Here is a 7,275-nt window from a genome sequence, read left to right on the forward strand (position 1 = left end):
TCTTTCCTATTTTTCTATATATTTTAAAAATTGAGGTTTAGCTTACATACGGTAATGTTGAAACCACTCCTAAGCGTTTTTTTGTTTTGTTTTGTTTTAATTTATGGCTCTGTTGGGTCTTCGTTGCTGCGCATGGGCTTTCTCTCTAGCTGTGGCGAGCAGGGGCTACTCTTTGCATTTCGGTGCGCGGGCTTCTCGCTGCAGTGGCTTCTCTTGTTGCGGAGCACGGGCTCTAGGCATACGGGCTTCAGTAGTTGTGGCTCGCGGGCTCAGTAGTTGTGGCGCAGGGGCTTAGTTGCTCCGCGGCATGTGGGATCTTCCCGGACCAGGGCTTGAACCCGTGTCCCCTGCGCCGGCAGGCGGATTCTTAACCACTGCGCCACCAGGGAAGTCCCCCTAAGTGTTTACCTCAAATTTGTATGCATACACCCTTCAGATCAAGAGAGAGAACATTTCCAGCCCCCAACATACTTGCTGGAGTCATCCCTGAGATAACCACTAGTCTAACCACCATCACCATAAATCAGTTTTCCTACTTTCGAACTTCATGTAAATGGAAACCAGCAGCATGTACCTGTTTCTGTCTGACTTCTCTTGCTCAGCATGTTTCTGGGGTTCATCCCTGTTATGTGTATCAACATATCAGTAGTCTGTTCCTTTTAAAACTGTGTAGTATTTCACTACATGAGTATTGTAATTTCATTGATCCGTTCACCTGCTGATGGGCATTTGGATTAGTTTCCAGTTTGGGCTACAATGAATAGTGTGGCTGTGAATATTCGTATGCAGGCTTCTGGTGTAGATAAGCACTAATTTCTATTGGGTACATGCCCGGGGATGGATTTTCTGGGTCACAAGGCAGGCGTATGTTTTAATAAGCAACTCTGACAAATAGTTGTCCTGAGCGGTTGTGTTGGTTTACACTCCCACCAGCAATGTTTGAAGACTTCTGGCCACTCATATCTCACCAACCTCTGTCTCATCCATCCATTTCACATCAACCATTCTGATAGATGTGTAGGTGTCTCATCGTGGTTTTAATTTGTATTCCCTGTTGACTAATGATGTGGAGCCTACTCTTCTTTTTTTCTTGGAGAGGAATGGTGAAAAGATCTCACCTCACTCATTTCTTTAAAAATTCCTTGAGTAAGAGAAGGGGGCAGAGCCTTGAGAAGTGGAGAGAAGAGAGGTGCGGTTTCGTCCTTCCTGCTTCAAGTAGGTGATCCTCCTTTTTCCGAGGACAGGCTTGGGCCAGTGCTGAGTCAACCTGAGAGGGAGAAGAGAAGGGGATGTTGCTGGCAGGGAGAAGGACAAAGCACATAACACATGGCACCTCTTCTACGAAGGGTTCGGGCGGAGCCAGGGGCCTGCTGACCTCCCCCTCGTTCCCTCGCTGTCAGAACCCATCACTCCCGACAGACAAGCACCGCAGCATGAATGAGAGCACTGATTTAGGAGGCTGGTCCTGGGTTTCACTATCTGTAAAATCAGAATTATAACAATAGTCACTGCACAAGGCTGTTGTCGAAGAACTTAAATAAGATCATACTGGTCACTCTGCAGACTCTGCTTCGGAGCTGCAGCCCTGCTGAGTCCATGGCACACTCACGAGCAGACGTGGCTGTTAAGGGGCAAGTCTTGGGCCGTGACTACTGTTTACAAGCTGTTTACAGACGATGTTCCCAAGGAGAAAACTTCAGTTCTCTAAGCACTGGGAAGATGAGATCTGGTTATAAGGGTTCCTGCTTTCCAAGGCTTATTCCTGGATCTATGCGTCAGGATGATGAATTTACATGCCATAATAGTACACACAGCAAGTCCATTTAGGGGGAGAACTTTTCTGATGAGAACTTCACTTTGAATATGTCCAGACATCTGGTCCTTGGCAAATGCTGGACCCAACCCAAATGGCTCTGTGGGCTGTCTGCACAACTAAGACTGATGGGTTGGATGGCAAGCATGGGTTCTTTGGCTGGGAGAGAGAGAGCACAGATATTGTGGAGGCCATGGGCATTTTGAGTCCAGGAATGGCAAGACCAGCAAGAAGACTCTAGGCCATTCTGAGAAATTTGATTTTGTGTTTTATCTTATCCCCACCATTCCTTTTGTTCCTCTGGAGAGCACCTCCCAGCTCTTAAATCCTGTTATCTTTGTGCTCTGACTCACTGTAATTCTTTGGATTCCATATACCCCTTGTCTCCTTCCAGGTTTAGCTGGATTCAGAGTTTAGGCGTTATGAAGTAAAAACTAAATTACTCCCCCAAAGCATATTATGTCTGTAAAGTCTCACAAGTCCTGCCACACAGTAAGCACTCAATAAACAGCACTATTACATGATATGATGCAACAGGAAATCCACAATGCTGCCTATGAAGTGTTCTTCCTAAAAGAGTGAACCTAGGCTGGATCAAACCTCTAGCTTTACTTACTAGTTTACAGGAAATACAGACAACAGAGGAATAAGTTAGACACCACCACGAGGAATGAGGGACATTTGACAGGACAAGTGACCGTGGTTTCTCTAACAAATTCATGATGTGGCAATGCAAGGGGTGGGTGGGAAAGACTGTTCAGAATCATAGAAACCTAAGAGAGACCTAACAACCAAATGCATGAAGGGAATAAAATGACCATGACCGATTTAAACCTTTGAACACATCAACTGTAAAAAGACTATTTTAGAACAAATAAGAAAATCTAAACATAGATTAGATATGCAATGATATGGAAGAATTAGTGTTAATTTGCTAAGTGTTATATGACACATTATTATATATTTTTTAATTCCTCATGGAGTTACAGATTACACTGAAGGATTTACAGCAAAGATGAAACAAGCAGGGCAAAATGTTAGCGATAATTAAATCTAGGCAGTAACAAGATTGTTACATTATTCTTTTAAATGTTCTGTGTTTGACAACATTCACAGTGAAAAGTGGACTTAACTCCTTAATAAATGGAGGCTAGTATTATCAAGTGGGTTCTAGTTGGACAGCCTCCCTGTTTTCCTGGGTGAACACAAGACTGTACCTACCCTCTGTTTTGCAGAGAGGACCAAAGGAGAGCACCCCTCTGTAAATGTGCCTCTGGAGGGATCCAAGCACCTCCATGGGTGCAGGGTCCCAATAGACTGAGCACACCCTCAGGCTGAAGGGCCCCCTGCAAGCCTCCCAGCCAGGAACCATCTCTCTGGAACTCTCTCTGGGCCCAGTGGTACTTGCAGCCAAGAGTGTCATTCCTGCTTTCAACACAAACACATACCTGCACCCTTAAAACAGATCCTACTTCCCTCTGAGAACAAGGCCATAACGAGGGGTTGCATTTCTGCCCAACAAGTTGGCATCAAACAAAATCACGAGTGAAGCCAGCATTATACTGTAAAGCGAAGCTCTATAATCACTGAAAACAGTTGAAATATGTTCCAGGACATAGAGTTACAGAATTTCAGAGCTGGAAAGGAGATCAGATATTATTAAATCCAGACGTTCTGGGGTTTTTTTTCTGTTTTCTTTTTTTTTTTTTTCTTTTTTGGCCACGCCACGCAGCATGCAGAATCTTAGTTCCCCGACCAGGGACTGAACCTGTGCCCCCTGCAGTGGAAGCCCAGAGTCTTAACCAGTGGACTGCCAGGGAAGTCCCAATCCAGATGTTCTAAAGCCTAGGGCTCTGTGCATGTACTACAGGGTGGCCTTGTCCCTTTGCATATTAAAAAAAAAAACTCAAAAATTGTAAATTTATCTTAAGACAAAAATAATTTTTTCCCTTTTGGCTGAAATTATGTCTTTTTAGATGGTTAATTACCTTATTTCTTCCTCAATCTGATCAACAGTTTTCTATTTTGACTCAAAAATATGAGTTTCTATTTAATAAAAAAAATTTTTTTAAATACAGGACCCACAGAAGAAAAAAAAAGTTACCAAAAGGGCTGCACGGTGGAGCCGAGATTGGGACCCACTGATCTGGTCCAATATCCTCATGTCACTGTGAGGAAATGGAGCCTCTGAGCTGGGAAGCTAATTGGTCAAGGTCATACAGAGAGTTGGGCGAGGACCAGGACTCGACTCCTGCCTCCCAGGCCATCGCTGCAAGGGGGACTACCGTATACCCAGAGGACACGCACCCAAAGTACAAAACTATTGTGAGTGATGCTGACCTGCCCAAACAAGCACTACCTGTAGGCAACATGTACCTCAATCTTGCTTGTCTTCCAAGTTAAGAGGGCTGATTCCAATACTATTAATAACCAGCTACAATTTATTAATTGCTCACCATGTGCCAGGTATGTAGCACTGATGAGGTACGTACTACAGCTATCCCCATTTTATGGATGAGGAAACTGAGGCATGGAGAAGTAACTTGCCTGAGTTTATGCAGCTAGTTAAGGGCAGAGCCATGATCCACACCTGAACTTGTCTAGTCCATGATGCTCTGCATTGTTTAAAGGTCCCTAAACATGAATCAAATTTTATTCTATTGTAAGATTTTTTTTCACACTATTAAAGCTGCAAATCAGGATAAAAGATTCTTTATCTCCTGCACTTTCTGACGTTTGGCTCAGCAGCTACACACACACTGCATGGTTTTGTTTGTTTGTTTTTGGCCTCGCCATGCAGCATGCAGGATCTTAGTTCCCCGAACAGGGATTGAATCTGTGGCCCCTGCAATAGAAGCATGGAGTCTTAACCACTGGACCGCCAGGGAAGTCCCCTCACCCTGTGAATTTAAATTTGCATCTGTGTGAAGTAAGTCAGAAAGAGAAAAACAAATATCGTATATTAATGCATATGTGTGGAATCTAGAAAAATGGTACAGATGAACCTATTTGCAGGGCAGGAATAGAAAGGCAGACGTAGAGAACGGACGTGTGGACACAGTGGGGGAAAGGGAGGGTGGGATGAATTGGGAGAGTAGGTTTGACATAAATACACTACCATGTGTAAAATAGATAGCTAGTGGGAAACTGCTGTACAGCACAGGGAGCTCAGCTCGGTGCTTTGTGATGGCCTGGTTGGGTGGGATGGGGTGGGGGAGGGAGGTCCAAGAGGGAGGGGATGTGTGTATACGTATGGCTGATTCACTTCTCTGTGCAGCAGAAACTAACACAACATTGTAAAGCAATTATACTCCAATTAAAAAAAAATTTGCATCTGTGAAAAGGTGTCCAGCAACATTTTCACTGCAACTTTGCTCTATAGCAAGAAGCAGCACTCAAATTCAGTGCTATATACACCAAACAGTTCAAAGTGACTTTATCAGGGGATGGAGAAAAGGAGAAGTAGGGAATAAAGGGAGTTTCAACATTATAATGACACAAGAATTATTTTGATTGGGGGGAGATATTTTCTCAATGAAAAAAAATATTCCAGTGATCAGTCTTTCCAAGAACTGTCATTGCACTTTATTTTCATTGGAAGGGCACTAAAGTGGGTTTCAGAAGACCTGGGCCCTGTCCCGGTTCTGCTACTCACTGGTCTCTTGCCTTAGAAGGTGACTTCTCTCTCGGCCTCCATTTTCCCATCTGTAACGTGAGGAAGTTGGACGATGCTCTCTGATGCCCATTCCCACTTCAGCCATGAGCGCTGGCTGAGCAGACATGCTCAAACCAGGTGGCTATGAATTTGTTGGCTTTGATCTGACACTGCTCTGCATCACCAGGGACAGTCTCAGTGGAGAGGAAAGTCCCTCATCTGTGTGGGGATGTGACAAAGGGGGGTAAACATCCCAGGTTTTGGTCTGAGGACAGTTGTGGGGTGTCGGCAGGCCTCCCCAGCAACCCAAAGCATCCCCACTTCCCTGCACTGTTCAGTATCAAGCCATGGGTATGTCCCCAAGTTAGCTAACAACGCTGGGCAGACACAGCTGAGAGGTTACCTGAGTTGGAATGACCCGCCTGAAGCTGGAGGTGGAAAAGTGTAGGACCTACCAGGCTGAGTCAGGGGGTTGGCTGACTCAAAACTAGTATTAGCAGCTGTTTTTCAGGCTTTGGATGGTGTGGCCTTTCTCTCCACAGATTGTCGTCACCATCCCTTGCTGTCCTCCCTCTCCTTGGACAGTTTCAGAATGACGCTTTGCCACGAAGTTATTCACACCGGGTGGGTGGATGGGTTAAAGTCAGTGCAAAGCAGGAGACATGGGGCTGCTTATGACACGGAAAATGAGTGCTGGGAAGCCAGAGGACACGACACATCACGATCCTGGCTCTGCTGTTTACTGAATGTGCGGTCTCGGCAGTTACCAATCCGCTCTGAACCTGTTTCCCCATCTGTGAAACACGCGGCACAACACCATTTGCAGGACAGAAGGAGGATGGAACAAGAATGTAAGTTCCCCTGTCTCTCTTGCCTCCCCCTCCTCAAAGCAATGCAGTCTGACTCCCAACTGCCCTCACCAGCGACTGGCAAATTTCAACCTTCTCAACAGCAAAGGACATCGTTACCCTCTTCTTCCTTGTTAAGATGCTCTTCCATCAGCTTCTGCGATTTACATGTTGCAGGTTCTCCTGTTTCATCGGATGCTGACTTAGTCTCTCCTGAGGAGCCTCCCCTCTCCCCACAGGTTGTGCCCATTTCCCACTGCCTTCTTGAGATCTCTCCCAAGGGCACCTCGACTCAAACCATCCCCAGCCAAAATCATAGCTGTCCCCCACCCCCCCCACGGCTACCTAACTTGCTAAGTCAGAAAGCAGGAGTCAGATCTTCCTCTCTCCCTCAGTCTTTGACTTTGGTCACTTCTACCTCTCAGAGAACTTGTCCACCCAAAGCCCTCCCCACAGCCTACAGCCCCTGCCCTCACCTCCTTCCACGCTCCGCCCTGGCCGCTCTGCTCCTTGCTCTTGCTTGAACTCGCTGGGCTCTGCTGGTACTGTTTCCTCTGACTGGAATCCAGCTCCTTCTGCAGACATCAGCCTGGCTCACTCCTCTCCGTAGTTCAGGTCTCTGTCGCGTTACTGGAGGCCTTCCCTGACCGCCCTCTGTAAAGCCACACTCCCCGTTCAACCTCTCCACTGCATTACTTTTCTTCACTGCATTTACCATCATCTGACATGTATTTGTTTATTGGCTCTTGCCACACCAGAACGTAACTACACGAGAGCAGAGACCGTTATTACTGCCATACCCCTAACAACCAGCACGCGGGAAGTGCTCAGTATTTGTTGGGTGAATGACTGCATTTCCACTACCACCCATTCCCAGCCACCTAATTGATTTCCCCACAACTGCACCTTACCCACTAATCCTCTCCAGTGGTCTCTTCAATCATGGATCTGATCGTATC

The 7,275-nt window shown here is 46.1% G+C and overlaps 1 long non-coding RNA gene across 1 annotated transcript; it reads right to left on the reverse strand.

The window, feature by feature from the left end:
- Positions 1-5,432: 5,432 nt before the first annotated feature.
- On the reverse strand, positions 5,433-7,182 carry LOC132525173 (uncharacterized). The gene is made up of 3 exons (XR_009542189.1): positions 6,793-7,182; positions 6,389-6,499; positions 5,433-6,262 (listed from the first exon to the last, which is right to left on the reverse strand). It is a non-coding gene; the product is annotated as an uncharacterized LOC132525173 (long non-coding RNA).
- Positions 7,183-7,275: the final 93 nt, after the last annotated feature.

This window comes from Lagenorhynchus albirostris, chromosome 9, assembly GCF_949774975.1.
Source record: "Lagenorhynchus albirostris chromosome 9, mLagAlb1.1, whole genome shotgun sequence".
Lineage (NCBI taxonomy): Eukaryota > Metazoa > Chordata > Mammalia > Artiodactyla > Delphinidae > Lagenorhynchus > Lagenorhynchus albirostris.